This window comes from Staurois parvus, unplaced genomic scaffold (genome assembly GCF_062004578.1).
Source record: "Staurois parvus isolate SC_StPar_1 unplaced genomic scaffold, SC_StPar_1.0 ptg000114l, whole genome shotgun sequence".
NCBI classification, from domain to species: Eukaryota; Metazoa; Chordata; class Amphibia; order Anura; family Ranidae; genus Staurois; species Staurois parvus.
In genome coordinates this window covers 1,545,682-1,571,211 of record NW_028317910.1, presented here as the reverse complement: position 1 = coordinate 1,571,211, position 25,530 = coordinate 1,545,682, and the positions used below count along the sequence as shown (strand labels likewise).

At 40.8% G+C, this 25,530-nt stretch overlaps 1 pseudogene across 1 annotated transcript in view; it reads right to left on the bottom strand.

Moving 5' to 3' along the window:
• LOC149467357 (uncharacterized) overlaps positions 1-25,530 on the bottom strand; it is a 68,561-nt pseudogene that overhangs the window by 9,097 nt on the left and 33,934 nt on the right. Inside the window, exons 6-9 of the transcript XR_016311932.1 lie at positions 25,090-25,187; positions 18,601-18,706; positions 15,558-15,607; positions 14,198-14,276 (exon numbers count right to left, since the gene is read on the bottom strand). The product of XR_016311932.1 is annotated as an uncharacterized LOC149467357 (transcript). The remainder of the gene's footprint in view (positions 1-14,197; positions 14,277-15,557; positions 15,608-18,600; positions 18,707-25,089; positions 25,188-25,530) is intronic.

The window sequence follows — 25,530 nt, the reverse complement described above, 5'->3', positions numbered from 1 at the left end:
GTTGGAGCCTTGACTGGCTGATAGAGGGCGATTGACGTCGGGTGACGGAGCAAGTAACGGAGCGGGTGATGGAGCGGGGGCTGGGGCAGGCAGAACCGCCGTATCTTTATCACGGTTTTCCCAGGCCACCGAATGGCGACGCTGCATATGCTGACGCAACGCTGTAGTCCCAACATTGGCCCCCTGGCCACGCTTGACTTTCTGGCCACATAGTCGACATATGGCTACGTTTACTTCCTCGGGCGGCGTGACGAAAAATTGCCACACCGCAATTTTAGGAAACTTTGCCCCCCGCTACTCCTCACTGGCTGACTGCTACTTCCTCCGTGCACACCGGCACCACTACTGGCCGTGGTGGTAGGCTGCAGTGGAGCTGGTGCTCTACTCCGTGGCCGTTTGGCTCCACTGACACTGCTGCGACCCTGCTGCCTCCTGGGCAACCCACTGACTGTTTTGCTCGCTGGCAAGCTGGCACCCTCTTCTCCTGATGATGCGGAAGCAATAGCCTGATGACGACGAGGCTGCCAAGTGCGATCAGCCTCATCATCATCAATTAGGGTCTCCGTGTCACTACTAGCCCCCTCGGCTGCGTGTGGGTCAGGAGACAGACCTGTCTCTAGACCAGCTACCGAGCCACTCTCCTCGCCAGTACTTCTTCGCCTGGCTGCTGAAGAGGCGGATGTCTCCCCCCGTTCCTGACCGCCCTCTGTTAGCTCTTCCTCACTGTACAGTGGGGCTGAGCCCACAGCATGCGATACTTCGCTTGGTGAGGGAACACCAAAGGACAGGGGCAGGTCGAGGACACGTGATTTCAGTGGGCTTGCTCCCAGGCCATGCCAACTAACGGTTGTGTCTGACGTACCCACCGACCGTTGGCTGTAGGTGTCAGAGGTGACCTGGGAAGAGGAAGACGACCGAGTCAACCAATCGATGACGGCAGGGTTGTCGGTGGAGACACGACCACTGGATGACACCGGGAGCACTGGCCTCTGGCTGCGACTAGTGCTGCCTCGACCCCTTCCTCTGCTGCCACGTCTGCTCGCTCCTGAAACATTGCCTCCTCTGCCACTCCTCTGCGTGTTGTCTGACATACTCTTTAATTCAATAAGCACTCCAAAAATAAAACCGGATTTAACTCTTTGAACGTACAATAGTGGTTGTGAAGCAGAAAGTCAGTTTATTTAGCACAATCGGTCAATTGCAGCTTGCCGTTGGCTGTAAACTGTACGTTTATGTCACTGGAATGCACTAATCACCCAAAAAATATTACCGCCACCCGGCGTGTATATGGATTTAACTCTTTGAACGTACAATAGTGGTTGTGAAGCAGAAAGTCAGTTTATTTAGCACAATCGGTCAATTGCAGCTTGCCATTGGCTGGAAACAGTACGTTTATGTCACTGGAATGCACTAATCACCCAAAAAATATTACCGCCAGCCGGCGTGTAAATGGATCTAACTCTTTGAATGTACAATGGTGGTTGTGAAGCAGAAAGTCAGTTTATTGTACACAATCGGTCAATTGCAGCTTGCCGTTGGCTGGAAACTGTACGTTTCTGTCACTGGAATGCACTAATCACCCAAAAAATATTACCGCCAGCCGGCGTGTAATTGGATTTAACTCTTTGAACGTACAATAGTGGTTGTGAAGCAGAAAGTCAGTTTATTTAGCACAATCGGTCAATTGCAGCTTGCCGTTGGCTGGAAACTGTACGTTTATGTCACTGGAATGCACTAATCACCCAAAAAATATTACCGCCACCCGGCGTGTAAATGGATTTAACTCTTTGAACGTACAATAGTGGTTGTGAAGCAGAAAGTCAGTTTATTTAGCACAATCGGTCAATTGCAGCTTGCCGTTGGCTAGAAACTGTACGTTTCTGTCACTGGAATGCACTAATCACCCAAAAAATATTACCGCCACCCGGCGTGTAAATGGATCTAACTCTTTGAACGTACAATGGTGGTTGTGAAGCAGAAAGTCAGTTTATTGTACACAATCGGTCAATTGCAGCTTGCCGTTGGCTGGAAACTGTACGTTTCTGTCACTGGAATGCACTAATCACCCAAAAAATATTACCGCCAGCCGGCGTGTAAATGGATTTAACTCTTTGAACGTACAATAGTGGTTGTGAAGCAGAAAGTCAGTTTATTTAGCACAATCGGTCAATTGCAGCTTGCCGTTGGCTGGAAACTGTACGTTTATGTCACTGGAATGCACTAATCACCCAAAAAATATTACCGCCACCCGGCGTGTAAATGGATCTAACTCTTTGAACGTACAATGGTGGTTGTGAAGCAGAAAGTCAGTTTATTGTACACAATCGGTCAATTGCAGCTTGCCGTTGGCTGGAAACTGTACGTTTATGTCACTGGAATGCACTAATCACCCAAAAAATATTACCGCCAGCCAGCGTGTAAATGGATTTACCTCTTTGAACGTACAATAGTGGTTGTGAAGCAGAAAGTCAGTTTATTTAGCACAATCGGTCAATTGCAGCTTGCCGTTGGCTGGAAACTGTACGTTTATGTCACTGGAATGCACTAATCACCCAAAAAATATTACCGCCACCCGGCGTGTAAATGGATCTAACTCTTTGAACGTACAATGGTGGTTGTGAAGCAGAAAGTCAGTTTATTGTACACAATCGGTCAATTGCAGCTTGCCGTTGGCTGGAAACTGTACGTTTCTGTCACTGGAATGCACTAATCACCCAAAAAATATTACCGCCAGCCGGCGTGTAAATGGATCTAACTCTTTGAACGTACAATAGTGGTTGTGAAGCAGAAAGTCAGTTTATTTAGCACAATCGGTCAATTGCAGCTTGCCGTTGGCTGGAAACTGTACGTTTATGTCACTGGAATGCACTAATCACCCAAAAAATATTACCGCCACCCGGCGTGTAAATGGATCTAACTCTTTGAACGTACAATGGTGGTTGTGAAGCAGAAAGTCAGTTTATTGTACACAATCGGTCAATTGCAGCTTGCCGTTGGCTGGAAACTGTACGTTTCTGTCACTGGAATGCACTAATCACCCAAAAAATATTACCGCCAGCCGGCGTGTAAATGGATCTAACTCTTTGAACGTACAATAGTGGTTGTGAAGCAGAAAGTCAGTTTATTTAGCACAATCGGTCAATTGCAGCTTGCCGTTGGCTGGAAACTGTACGTTTATGTCACTGGAATGCACTAATCACCCAAAAAATATTACCGCCACCCGGCGTGTATATGGATTTAACTTTTTGAACGTACAATAGTGGTTGTGAAGCAGAAAGTCAGTTTATTTTTGCACAATCGGCAAACTGCAGCACCAAATGTGCACGACAGCCACCAAAAAAAAAAAGGGTGTATGTCACTTTAAATTTTCGATTCTTTGATAGCTGTGGCCCTGAGTAACGATTCTGTGTCCCTGAGTAACGATTCTGTGTCCCTGAGTAACGATTCTGTGTCCCTGAGTAACGATTCTGTGTCCCTGAGTAACAATTCTGTGTCCCTGAGTAACGATTCTGTGGCCCTGAGTAACGATTCTGTGGCCCTAAAGTCTCTGTGGCCCTAACTCTGTCCCTTAATACAGACAGGTCTGTCTCTCTTGAATGACCGGAGGCTAATGGAGAATTCTAAGATGGCCGCGATTTATAGCTCCACCATTACACAGTGCTGGCTGGCTGCTGATTGGCTAATGCGATCACATGTCATGATTCATGACTCATGAATGCATTATGGGTCAGCGCGCCTTGTCTGCGCGCCTTCCCAGAGATCCACGCCCCATCTTCTCTGTCCATTTTCTCCTGTCGCCACACATGTCGCCGCCATTTTTGGGAAAATTCGATTCGTGCATCCGAAGTTTGCTAATCTTCGGATTCGTCGCAAATCGAATTTTTCCAAATCTTCGGAACGAATTCCACTTCGTCATGTTCGATTCGCTCATCTCTAGTGTTCTCTCAGTGTCTGGAGGGTTTAGAGTTAATAGTACAGCCAGTTAGCCTTGAGTTGCTAGCGGGTTAACTGAGTTCATTGCAGCTTGCGTCTGAGTCTGGAATTGTGCTTGAATGCTGATTTTGCATTACAGCAAACTCCTGCCTAGAACCTAGGCAATTAACCAGTGTAGTTCTAAGTGTCCTCCACTAGGACACCTAAGCCCTGCCCAAAACAGTGTTTTGTTATTGTATTTAGGGTAGTTTAGTTTTTTGGGGATTTTTTTTTTGTTTACTTCTTTTTTTTTTTGTGTATTAGACATTATTTGTGCACTGTTGGTTACTTTTTTTATTTAAATATTTTCACTGTTACTTTTTTGCTTTCTGTAAAAAATAAGTAATAATGAGACTAAAGAAGGGTTGTTTTTTAGCATAAGAACAGATCCGGAAAGGAGCCTTTGCAGCCCATTTAAACCCCATTGCTCCCATGTCAACCTAAATTTTCATATTCCTGATATTTACCTGCTGTGCCATGTATTTGAAAGAAAACGTATCCTGGTCTCTTTTTATTGCTTTCTTACCTGGTGTTCATGCCAGCCCTGCTTTCCTATTAAAATAGAATTAGTGACACCACTAGGCAGGAGAGCACAGCATGGTCAGTTTTCTAGTTGTGCTGAGAACTCACCCTGTTCTCATCCAATGTTCAGGCTTGTGCTGACACACCCCCTTTTCACAGCCATTTACTGGGAAGATCAGTGTGCGTGCTGCTGTTTCTCCTCCCCCATCTCTCTGAGATCCTTATGCACCTGAGAACAGAGGGTATGTGATGTGTTTTACTGTATATATATATATATATATTTATATATATATATATATATATATATATATATACACACACATTCATGGCCACAAATATTGGCACCCCTGCATTTCTGTCAGATAATGCACCACTTCACGCAGAAAATTGTTGCAATTACAAATGTTTAGGCATTCTCATGTTTATTTCTTTTGTTTGCATTGGTATGATACAAAAAGTGGAGAAAAAAAAAGCCACATTTGACACATTCCCCAAATAACCTCCATAAATGTACTGGACATTATGGCTCCTTCATTTTATTATTTGGTAGCACACCCCTTGAAAAAAATAACTGAAATCATTTGCTTCCTGTAACCATCAATGAGTTTCTTACACCTCTCTACTGGAATTTTGGACCACTCTTCTTTTGCCAACTGCTCCAGGTCTGTCAGATTGGAAGGGTTCCTTTTTCCCAACTGCTGTTTTAAGATCTCTCCATAGGTGCTCTATAGGGTTGAGAACTGTATTCATTGCTGGCCAGTTCAGTACTCTCCAGTGCTTTGTCTGAAACTATCTCTTGGTGCTTTTTGATGAGTGCCTTGGGTCACTGTCCTGCTGTAAGACCCATGACCTCTGACTGAGACCCAGATTGTTGACACTGGGCCCTACATTGCACCCCAGAATTCTTTGGTAGTCTTCAGATTACATAATGCCATGCACACAGTCAAAACATCCAGTGCCTGAAGCAGCAAAGCAACCCCAAAACATCAGTAAATCTCCACCATGTTTGACTTTAGAATCTGTACTCTTTTCTTTAAAGGCCTCATTGCTTTTTCTGCAAACAATAGAATGATGAGCTTTACCAAAAAGCTGTAACGTTGTTTTGTCTGTCCACAGCAAATTCTCCCAAAAGGATTTTGGCTTCCTTAGGTAAGTTTTGGTAAACTCCAATCTGGCTTTTTTATGTTTCTGTGTCAGCAGTGGGGTCCTCCTGGGTCTCCTACCATAGCGTTCCTTACCATTCAGCTGGTGACGTATTGGAATGCAATTATTTCCTACAATTTTGACAAGGTGCCAATAATTTTGTCCAATCCAATTTTTGGGGTTTTCATGGAATCAGATTTAGCTTTTTGTTTCTCCACTTTTTTGTGTCATACCAATACAAACAAAAGAAATAAACATGAGAATGCCTAAACATTTGTTGTTGCAACAATTTTCTGGGCAAAGCGGTGCATTATCTGACAGAAATGCAGGGGTGCCAATATATTTGGCCATGACAATATATATATATATATATATATATATATATATATATATATATCTACAGTATATGAAACACATGTTTTGCCTTTCATTTCTATTTTAAACTAGATGGGCTGTTTTACAAGCTAAGGTTCACATATACTTTAAGGCAGGGGCGGACTGAACATTCGAGCACTCAGGTACTGCCTGAGGGCCCGGGGTCAGTAGGGGGCCCCATGAAATGCCCCTGGTACCTGTTTTATAGGCTTTTTTAAATGTGTGGGCAAGGACACGGGCCCCATGATCCGATATTGCCCGGGGGCCCCATGAGTTGTCAGTCCACTCCTGCTTTAAGGGTAAGGTTTATTTTACGGAAGACAATCTGTACACTGTCTTGGCAGCCTGTAAGCATCATATTTCAAAAGGGCATCATAGAAAAAAGAATAGACTCTTATTGTTCATTACAGCCATATTGCCATTGCAAGCATTATGATGATTACAGGCTTTGAGGCTCCTCATACAGTGTAAACATAAATGTGTCCTTTAACTTCCCCATTGACTTCACATTGGCAAAATTTTGCTACAATTTCAAACAATTTCCATCCTTACCACCCCCCCCCAAAAAAAAAATTAAGTGCCAGTAAGCAAATAACGAACAAAGACCCAAAACTGAAATAAAACAGTAATACAAAGAACACTGAAGAGCCCATTTACACTTCCCAGTCATGTAACATACTGAGGTTGATTTACTAAAGCTGAGCTTGCAAAATCTGGTGCAGCACTGCATAGAAACCAATCAGATTCCAGGTTTTTTTTATGTCAAAGCTTAATTGAACAAGCTGACATTAGATGTCGATTGGCTATCATGCAGATCTGCACCAGATTTTGCACTCTCCGGTTTTAGTAAATCAACCCCACTGTGTGGAGTGGCAACCCTACACATTAACCACTTAGAGCACTGCCGAAGTGGGTTGCTGTTTATAAATAACCCCCGCATTCACTGCCTGTGTGCGCTCCCTGGGAGTGACCGGCACCAATGACCAATCAGTGATCACATGAATAGTAGTAAGCAAGATGTAACTTCCTGACATCATTGCTTACTACAGTACTTGTGAAATCTGTGAATTATCACAGTTATCACAGAGATCACATGGTACAAGACTATTCACCATGTGACAAGCTGTGACCAATAACAGCTCTCACAGTATTTCTCAATGGCTGCAAGAATGCAGCCAGAGAGAAGGAGAAATGATTGCTTTTACAGCCTTTATGGGTGTAAAAGCAATCAGTGTAAAAAAAGAAAATATTCATCACCCCCCACAAGTAGTACAGTGACACTGTACTGCTAGGCTGATAGTATGTTGAAAAAAAAACCCAAAAAATCAAATAATACTATAAACAAAAAAATAAAAATGTAAACAAAAAAATTGGGTTATTTTTTTTTTTTTTTACTAAAAAGATGGCTGATTACATTTTGGCGAAGATTTATGAAGAAAGATTATTTATTTGCAAAATTTTATAAGGAAAACACTTTTTTTTTTCAAAATGTTTGGACATTTTCATTTATATAGCAAAAAAATAAAAATCCCATTGGTGAATAAATACCACCAAAATAAAGTTTTATCTGTCTCAAAAAAATGCTAAAAAAATTCATATAAGTACAGTGTTGCATGACCGCGCAATTGCCATTCAAAGTGTGATAGCGATAGCGCTGAAAGCTGAAAATTGGCCTGGACAGGAAGGGGGTAAAAGTGTCCGGACTGGAAGTGGTTAAGGCAATTCACCTGCTTCATAGGGCCCTGCAGTGCACAGCTAGAAAAAAGGGTCAGGTACAGTATGATTCTTAGCAAATAAGGGTGCTTTGACAGCATATTCATTTAATAGGGCTGTCCTAACACAACGCACATTAACAATCGCATAACGCACATGAGTCAATGCACCGCAAATATGTAAGTAAACTAACCCAACCCAAAAAACAACATTTGCTAAAATCCCTCCACTGATCCCTACTCTCCATACACAGAGGTGAAAGGTGTCAGCAGTTCCTCTTTCCTATGCCTTGGCACCCAATTTTAACCAACAGGGAATGTTTCTTGGTACAAGGCACAGCATAGAGATACACCGTTCATATTCATCCACAGAAAATCAGAAAAAGCTCAGGTGAGGCTGATGTGCTCACCGCCCCATAAGTGAGCCAGACGGCGTTTAATCTCCGGAGATTTCACGCTGCTCCCTGCTGTGTCAGGTGTTCATGCAGCATATCCCTGTGGATGCAGATAAGCAGCTGTTGCCTCTGCAGTACCGCTGATGATAGTCTTCACACATCCATGTTTTATTTAAAGGAAGACCGGAGTGTATTTTCAGTGGGCGTTCTGAGTCATTCATAAAAAGTTTACCTGAAAGGAGATTTTTAATGTGCCTTCTACAATTTTACCTGCTGTTCTAAATGTTCCGACTGCATTTTATTTACCGCTTTGCAGATTCTGTATATGAAAGTAGTACAGTTAACAAGACTACTATAAGGCTGCTGAGATAAAATCAATTAATCACACACAGAGACTTTTCACTCACTTTTCACAGTCTGACAGAACTGCCATAAAACAGTAGAGGCCTCATTCTAACTAGCAGCAGAAGCATCTTGTTAAAAGCAATGCAATAAAATGAGTGTAATGCACTTATAAAAAAATAAAAAATAAAATAAGTGTAAAGCAGACTCTGTATCACATATATTTATTCATGTATGCTAAATAAATTATCATTGTAACACTTCCAGGAATTTATTACCCGTATTGGGCCCTTTTCAGACGGACAGACCCATCAACGGACCCGCTTGCCTAGCGGGGGATCTCTCTGCTGATCCCTGCTGAGCAAGTGGATGACAGGTCTGTGTCAGCTCCGCTGCTGCAGAGCGGACACAGCCCACTGTTTTCTATGGGCCGTTTAGATGAAAATGGACCGCCTGTCCGTTTCCATCTAACCGTCATCCAATCCGATCCGCCAGATGGATGGGGATCCCCATCCGTCTGTTTTTACCAAACAGGGCGAGATCAGATGCCAGTGGGTGTCAGGAGACCAGGGGCGGACTGACAACTCATGGGGCCCCCGGGCAATAGGGGATCATGGGGCCCCTGTGTCCTTGCCCAAACTCAAAAAAGTCTATGAAAAAGGTACCAGGGGCATCTCATGGGGCCCCCTACTGACCCCGGGCCCTCGGGCAGTGCCCGAGTTTCCAAATGGTCAGTCCGCCCCTGCAGGAGACACATGTCTGCTGACACCCACCAGTCCATAGAGTGCTATGGATGGTCTGATCGGGTCCTCCAGAAAAACTGACAGGTGGGCCGGATCGGACTGTCAGTGTGAAAGGGGCCTTAGAAATCTCAGTGTCCCCTCTGACAATGCCTTCCTCTGCTTATCTCTTCAGAAGAAGTCATCTTTGTTCAGGCATCATCTGGAGTCACCATCTACTTCCTAGACTGAGATGCTGGTTCAGAGATGACACAATCATGAAAATGCTGGTGCCTGTGGAGTTCTTGGATGTGTTAAAAAATGTCTGACACAAATCAGCCCCTGCCTCTCACCTTGCTAGGGTTGCCATCTCACCCCTTTAAACCCAAGCACATATTATTTACACAGGTTCTGAAGCTTATTTAATGCAGATAAAGCACTAAGTGAGTTTAATTACCAACTTAATCAGCCACAGAACCTGTGTAATTAATATGTGTTCAGGTTTAAAGGGGTGAGATGGCAACCCTACACCTTGCTACAAAGTTACAATGTTGCAGTCTGAATACTGGGGCAGAGAAGGCTTGCTCCTGCCTGCAGCAGACTGATGACATCATCTCAGCCTAGACAAAGTCACTGGACTTGAGATCAGGGACAGATTTTTTTCGGTAAAAGGTGGCACTTTAGCACAAATTTACATTATTGGTATGTATTGTGCTATGTTAGAAATGCATTTATGCAGACTTTTAAAGTTAGTGAAAGGTCCATTTTATCAAGCTTCAAATACCCTTACGTAGACATGCCAAACTCAACCAAAACAAGTTAAAATGAAAGGAATGAGATCTTAGGGGTTGTATTATATTTACAAAAGGCAACATATCCTTTTGGGCTCATGCACATGAACGCATTTACAGGCATTTGGTTGTACAGCATAAGCTCGGGTTCACTTATATGCGGTGTGGTATATCGCATGTGATTCGCACAGGAACCGTACCACAGTCCTGTGCAAATCACATGCGATTTGTGTGCGGTGTGATCGGAACCTTACATTTTCTATGGCTCTAATCGCACCGCACCCGCACCAAAAACGTGCAGAACCCTTTATTTAGTCCACTCTAGAATCGGATTGCATGGGTATTCAAACCTATGCGATCCGATTCTGCACATTACACCGCACTTTGCGGACCGCTTTTGGGGTATTGTTAACTTAACATACACACCCACAGCGGTTCGCATAAGCGGGGTGCGATACTGATGCTGTGCAGAATTCACACAGAAAACACTGCGAATTCCGCACCGCATCAGTGTGAACCAGTGAAAAATGTTGTGTTCAGGAAAATATACACATGTGCCTGTAAATGCAAGTGATAGCATTTACACGTATGTATCCATATACAACATATTTTGTCATTCATTCCTCTGGGCAGAATTACGCTGCATCTGGGGCTCCCAGGCACCACAAATACAGACGTACAGTATTTTATGATGTGTACATATATGCCTGCAAATCTATCCCTAATGCAAATCTGAGCCCTAATGCCAAAAAATAAATAAATAAATAAATAAATATTATAGACCTTTAAATATAGTGCATGCCTGAACAAATATGGTGCTCTGCTTCTGGTGAGAAAAGCAGATGAAGGCATTGTCAATGGAGTAATGTGATCTCTATGAGAAGAAATAAATACTTGGAAGTCTTACACTGACGCATCACTTTGTACTTAACATGAAATCATGTATCTGTTGCCAGATCCACTTAAAATGCTTTAGAAATGCTAAGATTAAACATTTCCCATGTGTATGAGGGCTAAGTGACACTAAATTTTCCAACCATCTCACCCCCATATAGCTGCAATAATAAAATAGATTTTGTCAAGGAGGGTTAAGACAGATAATATGGAACATGGAGCTTCACAGTATAGGAGGCATCATTATCACCCATTCCATTTATTACTTAAAAATATAATAACAATTGCCCTCTTTTTCACTCTCCTTCTTTGCAGCATGTTTAATACAAAATGCCAGGTGCACTTTAAATAGACTCCATTGCAGAAAAGTCAAAATGAATCATTGTTATGTTGACGCCATCGTTGCCCATGACTGAATGAATCTTGCAGCACCATATGGGCCCCAGAGTAAACGCAGACAGGTGCTACACTTATGTAAGTTAATAAGTGAAACAAATGATCTGATTAAACATGCAGGAATGCTGGCTGACGTCTGCTCATCACAAATTGCTGATATTACTTCTGGAAGGAGGGAGCTGGTTGCTGGATGTGTCTCAATTTCAATTTTTTTCTAAACTGAAAACTAGACAATTTTTATTTTCTGCAAGCGATGTTATATGCAGAATTATTTACTTTACTGTGCTGTGAGATAATTTTTTAAATTGATAGGTAATTGCAAATGTTTTCTGCTTGTTGTACGGTGCTCATAGACATGATCTTTTGAACATATTACATAGTTACATAGTGTGGCTGAAAAAAGGCAAAAGTCCATCCAGTCCAACCATTAAAAAAAAAAGTTATAATCCTATACCCACAGTTGATCCAGAGGAAGGCAAAAAACCCCAGCAAAGTATGATCCAATTTGCTCCTGCAGGGAAAAAAATTCCTTCCTGATCACCTGAGAGGCAATCAGATATTCCCTGGATCAACTATACCTATAAATGTTAGTATCCAGTTATATTCTGTGTATCTAGGAAAGAATCCAGGCCTTTTTTAAAGCAATCCACTGAGCTGGCCAGAACCAACTCTTGAGGGAGTCTATTCCACATTTTCACAGCTCTCACTGTGAAGAAACCTTTACGTGTTTGGAGATTACATTTCTTTTCCTCCAGACGTAAAGAGTGCCCCCATTGTCCTCTGTGATGACCTCAGGGTGAATAGCTCTACACTGAGTTCACTATATGAACCACTGATGTATTTATACATGTTGATCATATTCCCCCTTAATATCCTCTTCTCAAGAGAGAATAAATTCAGTTCCTCTAATCTTTCCTCATAGCTGATCTCCTCCATGACTCTTATCAGTTTGGTTGCCCTTCTCTGTATTTTCTCCAGTTCCCCAATGTTCTTTTTGTGAATTGGTGCCCAAAAGTGAACTGCATATTCCAGATGAGGTCTTAATAATTATACAGTGGTAATATGATATTTCTCTCTCTGGAGTCGATACCTCTTAATACAAGAGAGGATTTTGCTCGCTTTAGAAACCGCAGCTTGGCATTGCATGCCATTATTAAGCTTGTGATCTACCAGAACTCCCAGATCCTTTTCCACCATTGATTCCCCCAGTTGTACCCCCCCCTAGTATGTATGACACATGCATATTTTTAGCCCCCAAGTGCAGAACCTTACATTTATCAACATTAAACCTCATTTGCCACATAGTTGCCCAATTACACAGTGCATTGAGGTCGGCTTGTAAGTTGAAGACATCCTGTAAGGACGTTATTCCACTGCACAGCCCAACACTGAACCTTGGGGTACACCACTGACAACCCTAGACCATTCTGAGTATGAATTATTAACCACTACCCTTTGAATATATATGATCTTTTAGCCAGTTTTCTATCCATTTACATACAGATTTTTCTAAGCCCGTAGACTTTACCTTACACATTAGCCATGTGTGGGGAACTGTGTCAAACGCTTTTGCAAAATCCAAGTATACCACGTCCACCGCCACCCCTCTGTCAAAGGTTTTTCTCACCTCCTCATAAAAAGAAATCAGATTTGTTTGACAACTTCTGTCTTTCATGAATCCATGCTGTCTGTTGCTTAAAATATTTTTTTTCCAGCAAGAACTCATCTATGTGGTCTTTTATTAAACTCTCCAGTATCTTCACAACTATAGAAATTAAACTAACAGGTCTATATTTACTTGGTAAATATTTTGACCCCTTTTTAAATATTCAGTGTTACTATGCCAGTCATTACAGAGTCCCTAAAAATGAGAAACAATGGCTTTGAAATGACAGAGCTCAATTCTTTAAGGACCCGTGGGTGTATGCCATCCGATCCAGGTGCTTTATTCACCTATAAGTGGAAGCCTCACTACTTCATGGCTTCCACATATACCTGTACATTGCCTATGCAGTAGGTTTGGTTGAAGTTTAGAGGTTAGACTGGGGGTTATGGATTTGTATAGGAGTAGAGCTGGCATTTTGTGGATGAGGTTAGGTTGAGATTTACGGGTTACTGATGGTTAAGGATTAGAGTAGGATTAGGGTTCCCAGTTCATGGTTAAGGTTAGCTTGTGGTTCAGTTGAGGGTTAAAGAAGAGATTAAGGGGGGGTATGATAAACATGTATAAATACATAAGTGGCCCATATAGTGAACTTGGTGTTGAGTTACTCACTTTAAGGTCATCACAGGGGACAAGGGGGAAATATTTACATCTGGAGGAAAAGAGATTTAATCTCCATATATGAAAAGGTTTCTTCACATCCAGAGCTGTTAAAATGTGGAATAGACTACCTCAAGAGCTGGTTCTGGGCAGCTCAATAGATTGTTTAATAAAAAAAAAAGGCCTGGATTCTTCCCTAAATGTACATATAACTGGATACAAATATTTATAGGCAAAGTTGATCCAGGGAATATCCGATTTTATGCCTTCCTTTGGCTCAATTCTGGGTATAGGATCATGTATATAGGATTCCCCCTTACATTATTAGTTGAACTAGATGGACTTTTTTCAACCAGACTGAAGAATATTATAGGTTTGGTGGCCAGTGATTGAGATTAAAGTTAGGTTTAGGGCTTAAGATAAAATTAGAGTTTACATTCGGTGGTGAGAATTAGTTTAGGGGGTAGTAGTTAAAGTTATACATTAAGTCAAGTTACAGTGTTAGGGATTTGTCAGGGATTTTTCCAACATGCTGGAGTGTGTATTTGTGAGGAATTCCAAAGTCAGTGTTCATTATCACCTCCTAGAAGTATCCCTAGGTGTCCTGATCTGTGTCACACGAAGTTGTGGAGTAGGCTTAGGGCCACTTTAAACATGAAAAAGCTATACTCACTGTTGCTTCTATTAATGCCATGTGTTGATTACTAGATGTACGTGAGTTTTGAGAAAACATTGGAGACTCTGTCTTTTTCCTGGAATGGAAACAACATTTCAAATGTTATTTATCTGTAACAATATCCAAACTTTTTTTACATAATTTCCTTCGCTGCGAGGTTACGTGGTGGCAGTTCAGCCATTTTCACCAAGAAAGGGTAATTAAGAAACAGAATGTTTGTCCCCATACATCTTGTAGGACATATGTCAATTGTGTCTCTATTGCCATATAAATAATCTTGCAGTTAGACTGGCCACATATGCTTTATTCTACAATTTCTTTTAAATCTAATGACTGTGTAATGCAGGGGCCTATCTGATTGCATATAGGTTTAATGGAATGCTTAGGTAGTTCCTCATACTATAGAGTGATAAATCTAAAGAAGATCATATAAGGTTGTATAATCAAATTGTAACATGTATGGGCATCTAATTGTAATCAGATGATAACATGTATGCACATCTAAATTGTAACTTGATTTTATAAAATGAAATAATAACATTTCAATAGATACATAGCTAAATAGATCAGGCATCTCCAGTTTACTGTCCTTTGGGCTTTAGGGTGCCAGAATGTGGCCAGTGGGAGTAGAAAATGCCCCGATGTCAGTGGGAGAAAACAAAGACCCATTCTTGGTATCAGTGGGAGCAATAGTGCCCCATCAATGATGTCAGTGGGAGGAATACTGCTTTATTCTTGGTTTCAGTGGAAGGAATAGTGCCCCATCAATGGTGTCAGTGGGAGGAATAGTGCCTCATCATTGGTGTCAGTAGAAGGAATAGTACCCCACTTTTGGTGTCAGTGGGAGGAACAGTGCCCCATTAGTGATGTCAGTGAGAGGCATTGTGCTCCATTGTTGATGTCAGTGGGAGGAATAGTACCCCACCTATGACGTCAGGAATAGTGCCCCATCAGTGGTGTCAGTGAGAGGAATAGTGCTCCATTGTTTATTGTGTCAGTGGGAGTAATAGTGCCCCACCTTCGGTGTGAGTGGAAGCAGTAGTGCCCCACCTGTGGGGTCAGTGAGAGGAATAGTGCTCCACTGTTGTTAGTGTCAGTGGGAGGAATATTCCCCCGCCTTTGGTGTCAGTGGGAGGAATAGTACCCCATCAATGGTTACAGTGGGAGGAATTTTGCCCATGGATGGTGTCATTGGGAGAAATAGTGTCCCATCATTGTTGTTAGTGGGAAGAAGAATAGTGCCCCATTGATGATGTCAGTGATAGAAATAGTGCCCCATCATTGATGTCAGATGAAGGAATAAGGTAAGATAAGATAAGTCAATACAATGTTATGAATTTTCCTAAATTCGTGTTACCTAAAGTTCATGGCCGAAATCACTGCTGGAAAATCCAGGAATTCTTCAACCTGCAAAGCATGATAATTAAAACTAATCAGATTCTGCTGTTTGCTACCTCTTACCTTTTACTTTAAAGATTTAGGATTTGCCAGGATTTAGGTCAGCTACATACAGCACAAATTTGCTTTCAGTTAGGCTAGCAATAAAGGGGAAATATTAAGATGTAGAGTTCACAGAACATAAGAAAACTTGTCAGAAAAAAATCAGTAAGTTGATTAAACTGCTGACACAGTGAGGCTGATTTGCTAAAAGAATTTTCTAAAAGAAGTTTTACTAAAACAATTGTGTTAACATACATTTCAGTTATTCAATCCTGTGCAGATTTAATGTTAAGAATTTGCTTTTCACACGATTGAATAATTGAAGTGAATCTTCACTCTTTTCTTTTGTAAATTACTCTAGTAAATCAGCCTCAGTGGGCTCCATTCACAAAGCGGTATCTACTGCTTTAAAAAATGCAGTAAAATATCGCTTAGCATTTTTTCAAAAACATTTTTTTCAATTCACAAACAAATGCTGCTAAAATACTGCATGCACTTTTTAATGAAGTGATGCAGTATTTTAGTTGTGAAAACTTGCATTAAGTTAATGCTGGCGATAGCCAGCGTCCTTAACCCTTTGAGGACCATAAGATTACCGAATGCCAAAAGAATAAATATTTGTTTTTAAAGTTCGTACACTTCAGTTGCTGTAACTAAGCCATTTCATGAAATAATTGGCAAAAAGCTAGATCCATTTGTTGATAAGAACTAATATTTTGACTCAAACCAAAAAAAAAAGTATTTTAAGTTCTTAATTAGATGATATAGGCAATTAAAAACATGGGACAAATACGTCCCTTGGTCCTCAAAGAGTTTTAACAGCCAGTAACTGCCATGATTGTTAAGGAGAGGGTGGCCACCGCTTCCCTAACAACCATGACTCATTTGCTGTTAGCGGGGTTCCCCGCTGACAGCAGAATGTAAGCAAAAGAATTGCCGGCATTTAAAAAATAAGAAAAAAAAACAGTGTAGGGTCCCTTCTCCAATCCAAACACGGTCATTTAGGTCTGGTATGGATTTTGAGGGGAACCCCATGCCAAAATGTTTTTAAAAATGGCAAAATCCCTACCAGACCCCTATCTGAGCATATAGCCTGGCAGGTCAGAAAAGGGGGAACAGGCAAGCGCCCTCCTCCTGAACCATGCCATCAACATGGAGAGGGTGCTATGGGGCAGGGGGGCTCTCCGCCAAAGCACCTTGTCCCCATGTTGATGGGGATGAGGTTCTCTTCCCCATAACCCTGGGTCGTGGTTGTAGGGGTCTACAGGTGGGAAGCTTATTGAAATCAGGAAGCCCCCTTTAACAAGAGGGCCCCCAGATCCTGACCCCCCTCTATGTAAATGAATATGGGGTACACTGTACCCCTACTCATTTACCAAAAGTTTATTAAAATCACAAAATAAATGTCCTCCAAAGTAGATCCAATGTCAACTGCAATGAGCGCTGGCCAAAACCCCCCACAAAAAGAGGTCAGTACCCGACACTAGCTGCTGCCACCTGACAGCTCCGTCTCCTCCCACTGTAAAATAAACTAAGTGGTGAGGCCACTTGGTGATGTCACCGATGACCCTAACCCCATATGACATCATCAACCCAGCATGCCCCCTATCGATATTTAGGGAAAATGTGTCCGGACACCTAAATACCACAAGTGATCTACTTTATTGAATGGAGCCCCCTATCCCAAGAACAATTTCATTACAACAATTTACAAATTTATATTGAATTTATAGACAATATGAGCCTAAAGAATATTCATATTTAAAAAACAAAAATGTAATATCATTTAGGTTATTAATCTTTAGATGTTATGATTGCATTAATTTTTTTCCTTTATATTCACCTGGAAATCCTGCAAATAATAGACTTCCTCTCCCTGTGTGGCTACACTCATTACTCCACTGTATCTATGGAAGAAGTCATGGTTTTCACCCTGTACTGTGTGCCTGATATGAACTCTTCATCTCCTTTATAAGAGTAGTGATATAATTTGTAGTTTAGGATTCTTTGTGAATTCACTTCAGTCCACAAGAAGTGACAAGGACTTGCAGAACCAATAGGCATTTCCTGTATTTGCTCAAAACATTATAGGCCTGAAAAAAGAAAACTAATACAGCCACCACATCTAAGGACCAGCCAGCTGCAATATATTACATCTTTGTATTTGGGTTAAGCATGATATGTCTATGCATGTTCAACAATCATTTTACAACCAATAGTCTCCCTTTGAAAATACTTGAGTGCACTGCTGAAAAATGTAAATTTCAGTCCCACTTACAATCTTATTAAACAGAGAAGGTGAATCTCCCCAGAGGGGACACAAACATCAATAACAACCTGACAAGCGTTCTAACTACTTATACTCTATCCAAAGTAAGAAAAAAAAAAAAGATAATAAACTTCAAGAAGATCACCTAATTTGGAGGATAGTAGGCCTCTCAGAGACAGCATTTTGAATGAGTTCTTTTTTATAGACCTCCAGAAACTATGGAAACATTTCTGGATAATCTGGAGCTTCTTTAAATTAGAAACACACTGCATCTGAACACCAAAGACCAAAAGCACTATATAATTCATTGTTAATATTCAAAGCAAACTCATCCATCCATATCTCGATGCTTTATTTTGCTGAGAAATCACTTTGAACCCCCCCCCGCCATCATGACCAAGGGCAGATGTTTCATGTTGAATTTATTTTCTGGAATCCATCTGCACTTAGCTCAGGCATGCAAACAGGAGGGTGTGTTTAGCTGAGAAAACCCCTCTGAAGACTCCTGGAATGTATGACATCATTTGCCTAACTCTGGAAACCAGGAAGTAACTGAAGAAATGTAAAAAAAAATTAAAACAAGGAAATATGATATACTTTCCTATCTATTTACTATGCTAGCGGCATAAGAATTACAAATAGTCAATGTCGTTTGAGAGAGTGAAGTTCAGCTTTAATGGTAATGCATTACCTTCTTTCTGGCTTTATACCACTCCGCATTATCATCATTAGGGTCTTCCTTTATCTTTGCCTTCTCCTGGTAATTCTCTCTCTCTTTCTTACTTGTCTTCTTTGAGCTGTAGACATATATTAACGGAATAAGACACAGAAATTACTATCACCTAATACAGATGTACAAAATTATTGTAAAGGTTATGGTATAGTTAGTAGTATCACTGTACTCAGTAGAGAAATAAACTGTTTTTTGGTCTGACTAGGGTTTCCCTTAGGTCAGTGGTTGATTGCTCCTGTGTGCTTCTGGAGGAAGCATTCAGAAAATAGAATAGGAGAATCAACCACTGATTTATTCATATTTATCAGACCCCAGCCAATCTTGGGAAGAGGGCACCCAGAAGGTGGCTGTGGGAGGTGATAAATGTTTGGGGAGGCCTGGGAGGAGGCTGCTCCTCTGCTAGACAGCAAGTGTGAGACAATAGTTGTAGTCTGGGCCTCAGCTGGTGCTGGGTTGGGTGTTGGAATAAGGTGTTCATGTATTTTTGTACAACAACTACTACTGTATACAAGCATTCAGTAGAGATATATTCTTCAACCAGTAGATGGCACTGTTTATTTGCTTGTACCCGCATCTATGTTAAACTCTATGTCTTTTCTCTATAATAAAGTTCCTGTTTCCTGTTAGCAGAGACACAGCTGATAAACACATGTGGACTGTGCACTGTATGTTCTGTAGGGCTATACACAGAATCTCTAACAGGTTAATGGGCCCAGATACCCACCCAGACAACCAGACATAGCTACAGCAGAGAAGTGCAAGATACAGCAACAGAGAGAAGACTGCAAAAAATAAAATAAAATGACCAGTTGCACATCTGACAAACCAGAACTACCAGTATTGGAAATTAAAAATGAAAATGCTGCTCATAAGAGAAGATACATGGAAATGTATAATGAAGTCAGGCCAGAACACCTTTCAGATGAGTGAATAGAGAAAGACCATAAAGCTCAAAACACAATCTCTCTTATCATGGAAGATGATCAAATCATATATATATATAAGTGTGAAATGACTGCAAAAATGTGGGAGGGATTACAAAAGGTGCATGGAAGAGCAATTCTCAGCAATAAACTGTATTTGATCAAAAAGCTATACCAAACCAAGCTAATGAAAGGCCAGGATATGCAGGATTACATAAGGCACACCTTGGAAATGGTTGAATGCCTGAGAGGTGTAGGAGAAAAGAATGAAAGATTTTCATGTCGCAGCACTAATACTTAGTGGTTTACCAGAAAGTTTTGAAATGCTTGTCACAGCACTTGATGCATGTCCAGATGATGAACTAACATTGGAATATGTTCAAGGCAAGCTTATGGATGAATAAAGGCATAAAATGGAAAGCATAATAGTGACGGTGCCTTGTTGCAGAGTCTTCTTTAAAGATAAGAAATAGAAATAAAACTTGTAACATGCAACAAGAAACAGGGAATGCTTTGTGTGCAAGAAACAAGGTAATTTGAAAGCAGATTGCAGAATTTGGAAAGCTAGAATGTAAAAACAAACTAAACTACAAAAGGCCAAAAGTTTGAAGGAGAAACTGATTTTTCTTCAGATAATGAACATGTTTTTCGATCCAAACGTTGTACCTCATGTTTGCAGCATGGTGTGTTGATTCAGGAGCTATGAGTCACATGACAAATGACAGAATTGTTTTTATTCACCTTGAGCAGAGTAAAACAGAAAAATCACCTCAGCTAATGGGCAAATAATAGAATCAGAAGGTATAGGAGACGGTTTTCTTTACTGCCCTATTTCTTAGAGTTTCACCAGAAAAATATCTGTGAAAAATGTTCCATATGTCCCTGCTCTTAAAACCAATCTTTTGTCAGTGAAAAAGCTCTCTAAACAAGACAATGTAGGGATCTTCCAAGATGACAGTTGTGCCATCACAAAAGGGGATATCTTACTTGAAAAGGCTAAAATTGCAGAACTGTATCAGCTGAACTGCAATGAGGTGGTTAATACTTCCAAGGAGGAAAAACATTCAAACCGCATTCACACTCAAACTGCAGTCTCACATGGCACAGTCTATTTGGGCAACAAAGTCCTGTCATAATAAAGAAATTACCTGAGAATGACTATGCAAATGGAATAAACATTAGTCCATGTGATCAAACAATGAAATGCACCAGCTATATAAAAGGAAAAATGACAAGAAAAGCCTTTCCAAAGCAGAGTAACAGCAAAGCTAAAAATCCTCTGGATTAAATTAATTCCGATCTTTGTGGTCCAGTGGAAAAAATGACTCCAGGAAAGAAAAGGTATTTTTTCGCTTTTATAGATGATTGATCCAGGTATACTACACTATGGTGTCCGTTTATGAACCAGCGGTAAATGATCCCTACTCAGTTCTCCGGCATTCTCGGAGAACACAGTTCTCCTGCGAATGCCTTTTTATGAAGCGGTGTAGATCAGTTCTCTGAATGAAGGGAGAAGTGATCTACAAACGCTGGAAAATGGCTGCTTTTACTATAATCTCGTGAGATTACAGTAAGAGATCAGTTTACTAAGCAGAGGTAAATTATCGCTGCTTAGTTTGTGGTTCCTCCGATTCTCCAGCTCTGGGCTGGAGAATCTGGAGGGAGAACACAGATCGCCAGTGAAAGGTTGACATCGCTGATCTCCTGAGTGTCATAAACTGTGAATGACCAGAGAGTAGCTGCGATCCTCTGAATCAGGGTTGCAGAAAGAATAAACCGTACTCTAGACTGTGAGAGTGGATGAACCATGCTGTTTGATGCAGATATGCCAACCACAATGACCACATTCTATCTCCAAAATCGACTACCAGGAAAATCAACTGAGAAAACTCCATATGTACTGTGAAATGGAAAGGTCCCAAATTTAAACCATCTATGTGCACATCCCAAAAAAAATAACATACAAAAATGGGATGCTCATGCAAAGGAAGGCGTACTTGTGGAGTTCAGTGAATCTCAAAAGGGATACAGAATTCAACATTAAGACACAAAGTAACCATCTGTAAAAGTGTAATTGTTGATGAAACTTCAGTGTGTTCAAAATTTCGTGAATATAACAAATGCTTCAAACTGAGGGAAATTCCACATCAGTGTAATGTGAAGATAAGCAACAAAGTGACAAACAAATAAAAATTAACACAGACAATCCAAACATTGCTTTAGTAAATTGCACCTCTTGGCAGCTAACATGGAAGAATATTGGAGTTATGGTACTTTCTGTTGGTTAAATGACAAAATTATGGATGATAGCACTGAAATCTGTCCCCATAAATCTGTGTGGCCATTCGCTCAAATGGGGATTTCTTAATGTTTTAGAATGACAACGTGGGATTCTTTTTTCTATTTTGTTTTTTGACCTTTGATTCTAAACATTTTCCATTTGCTGGCCAGGGGTTCTCTCAGGATCCAGAAGAGGACCAAAGTCAGATCGAGGAAAGTAAAGGGGATGGCCTGTGCTGTATAGCGGTCTCTGTAGGCAGAAATGAGGGACCTGAATGGAAGGATGTGTTAATACACTGTGCTATCATTATAAACAGGACATCATAGTCTGAGAGCAAAGGAGGGGAGTTTGTGTTCCTAGAGTGTTGAAGGTGAATTTGGAAGAGTTCTAAGGGGGAAAATTGATGTCAGACACAGATATGCAAATAAATAAACACCTGTAGATCTCCTGGATCGTGCCCCTGTAATTCTCCATAATATCAGTGGCTAAATGGTTAGCACTTCCGCCTGGCAGTACTAGGATCATTGGTTCAAATACCAACCACAGCACTACCTGCTTGGAGTTTGCATGTTCTCCATGTGCCTGTGTGGGTTTCTTCCAGGTACTCCAGTTTCCTCCAACACTCCAAAGACATGCTGGTAGGTTAATTGGATCCTGTCTAAATTGGCCCTAGCATGTGTATGTATGAATGTGAGTTAGGGACCTTAGATTGAACACCCTTTGAGGGTTAGGGACTGATGCGAATGTACAATATATGTATGTAAAGTGCTGTGTAAATTGACTTCACTATAGAAGTACCTAAAATAGATAATAGAAATGAACAAGTGTAATAATTTCCCCAGAACTCTTTGTTGCATTTTTATCTCTGGTTGTAGCTATTCTTTCAACTGAATTTTACAGGACATGAACAGTTGTTATATAAACATTTTATTATCAGAAGAATGAATCAAGGCAGTGCGGCAGGGGGTTGATGTCTCTAGCAGTAATCAAAGTGCTGCGTTCAGATGTGAACAACTGCTCACAGAAGATAAGTCAGTGACAGCGGTGCTAGCAGATCTCTCCCATGATAAATTGCAATCTTTTCAGTTATCAACTATTTTTTCACCTGGATTTACATATATAAATCTGTGTGTGTGTGTTGGGGGTGGGGGTGGGGGTGGCGTAATAAGAAAAAATGCTCACCAACAAGCCACATTATATGTTATAAGCCACCATATACATGAGTAGGGATAAGTGGAGTGACTTTGACAAATAAGAATATTGCATTAAAAAAGTATCTTTATTTATTTATTTTGGAGGCTGTGGGGTTTTGGGGGTGTATCCATGGTAGTTTAATTTATTTCCTTTTGGGGGGTTTTCCTGTGAAAAAATGTTAAATATTTAGGCTAATAAAGGGCGGTTTGTTGCACAGAAATAAGTCCAGGATAGTCTAAAAGAGTTTCTCAAACCCTCAGGAGTTATTAAAAGTCTACTATACCATTAAAACCCACCAAAACCAAATTCATTTCACTTTCCCATTGACTTCATTGCATTTTGCCAAAATGTTGACATTTCACTGTAATAACCTGTTTTTTTGGGACATTTCAGGGAACTGAAAACTCAAAGTTTTGTTTATGCCTACACATTAGTGTCAAAATTGGTAACCTGGGTCACCTAGCTAGTGCATATTGAAGAGGCTTGACTCATTCCATTATATAGTAGATGAACAAGTCCCAAGAGAATTAATCTGTCTACAAATATCTGACACTCTGGGCAAGAGAAGACTGAGTAAAATGCTTCCTCTTGCCTGCAGCAGTCTGATGGCTTCATCTCAGCAGAGGTAAAGTCATTGACTAGAGCTCAAGTGTGGCTTTTAATGAAAAAAGGTTTATGCTTCATCTGTTTAAAAATATCTTAGGCTGGCTATATACTTTTCCTTAGAAAAAACAAACTGATTTCCCCATCCACAATATACAGCTCTTGCATTTTGACAGCCACCCTGCCAGCTGCTAATATACCCAAACAGCAGCTGCATCTGACTGGATTCAGTCACTATCGACTATTTTCTGTCCAGTTCCTTCGATATTCCAATCAAGAAATGTTGGGTACCAGGAGGCAGCCAGCAAAGCCACCCACTGAGCAAATTTCGGTCAGTTCCTTATCCAGTTTTCATCTCCAACAGGAACCTACTCTATCCTTTAAAGTGTTACTAAACCCAGGACCCTGCATTCACTATATCTGTTCTCCCACAGTACACAGAACATGGAAGTGCAATTATTTACGTAAATATAAACTGCTAAATAACTTTTCTCATCAGCAGTTAGAGCAGTCTTGTGATTGCTATCAGTGTCTAGTCAAGCACATGTTAAAGCCTGTAGGAGGAGTTTTCATTCTGCTCTAGGAGGATGCAGAACCTCTGACCTCTGTCTGGACAGTGCTGATTGGCCTTGTGCTCATCACATGCACACTCCCAAGAAAAAAAAAATGCACCAAACTGAGTATGTGCAGAGTGTATCCACACGATATGTCTTATCAGGAGATAAGAGGGAGATACTGGAACAAGGGGAGGATCAGAGAAGGCAGGATCAAACAGCATTTTTACACGATGCAGAGGATTAACCCCTCCACAGTGAGTATAACAAGCATGCTTTACTGCATATACAGACTGGTTTTACTGTTGTGGGTTTAGTATCACTTTAAAGTGGGGGGGGGAGTCTGTAGAACATTGTACATATATGTTGCTGCTAACTACCCACTTTGCATAGGTTACCTTTTTGATAATATCTTTCTTGTCTTCAAGAAATTTGATTTCCATGTACATTTATGGGAAATGTATGCTGATTGTTTATCCTTCTCCAATGCAATAGTAAAAATAATATAACCAAAAACAAAAAAACCCAGATAAGAAGAATTTATATTCAGTACCTGTATCATCAAGTGCTATCAAAAATTACATTAACATACATTTGCAATCAGGGGCGGACTGACCATTTGGAAACTCGGGCACTGCTCGAGGGCCCGGGGTCAGTAGGGGGCCCCATGAGATGCCCCTGGTACCTTTTTCATAGGCTTTTTTGAGTTTGGGCAAGGACAAAGGGGCCCCATGATCCCCTATTGCCCGGGGCCCCATGAGTTGTCAGTCCGCCTCTGTTTGCAATACAAAAAAAATTAATTATTGAAATACTGTAGAATTCCCATTTAAAAGGTAACACTGCACTGCTAACATGTTATCTGTCATAAGGGACTGAGGTGGAAAGCATATACCTGGGACTTTCTGTGTTCTCTGGTTCGCTGTCCTCATTGTCACTCAGCTGTAAATCTTGCCTCACTATATTCAACAGTTTGAAGCGGCCGTCATTTTTCTGTAGAAGTTAAAGTTAACACTTTAAAAATGATTCTATGAAAAATGAGGTCCTCAATCCAACAACTGCAATAGTCTGAAGTTTTAGGAAATCAAAGCAAGAATGCATTTAGTGCAGAGTTAACGTCTTGGTGTGTTTCTCTAACGTTTTTTATCTTGATTGTCCACCTCCTGATAAATAGTTTAAAAATGAACCTGATCAATTGTTTTACCTTCCAAAGCATTGGCATTGTTTACCCTTTCAAGTCTAAGTTATATACAGTTCTGCCGCAAAGTACAGCCCTGTCTGGCAAGGCAAGAGACCTTATTTTTCCCTACTGCATTTCAGTAACATTTAGAGGTCT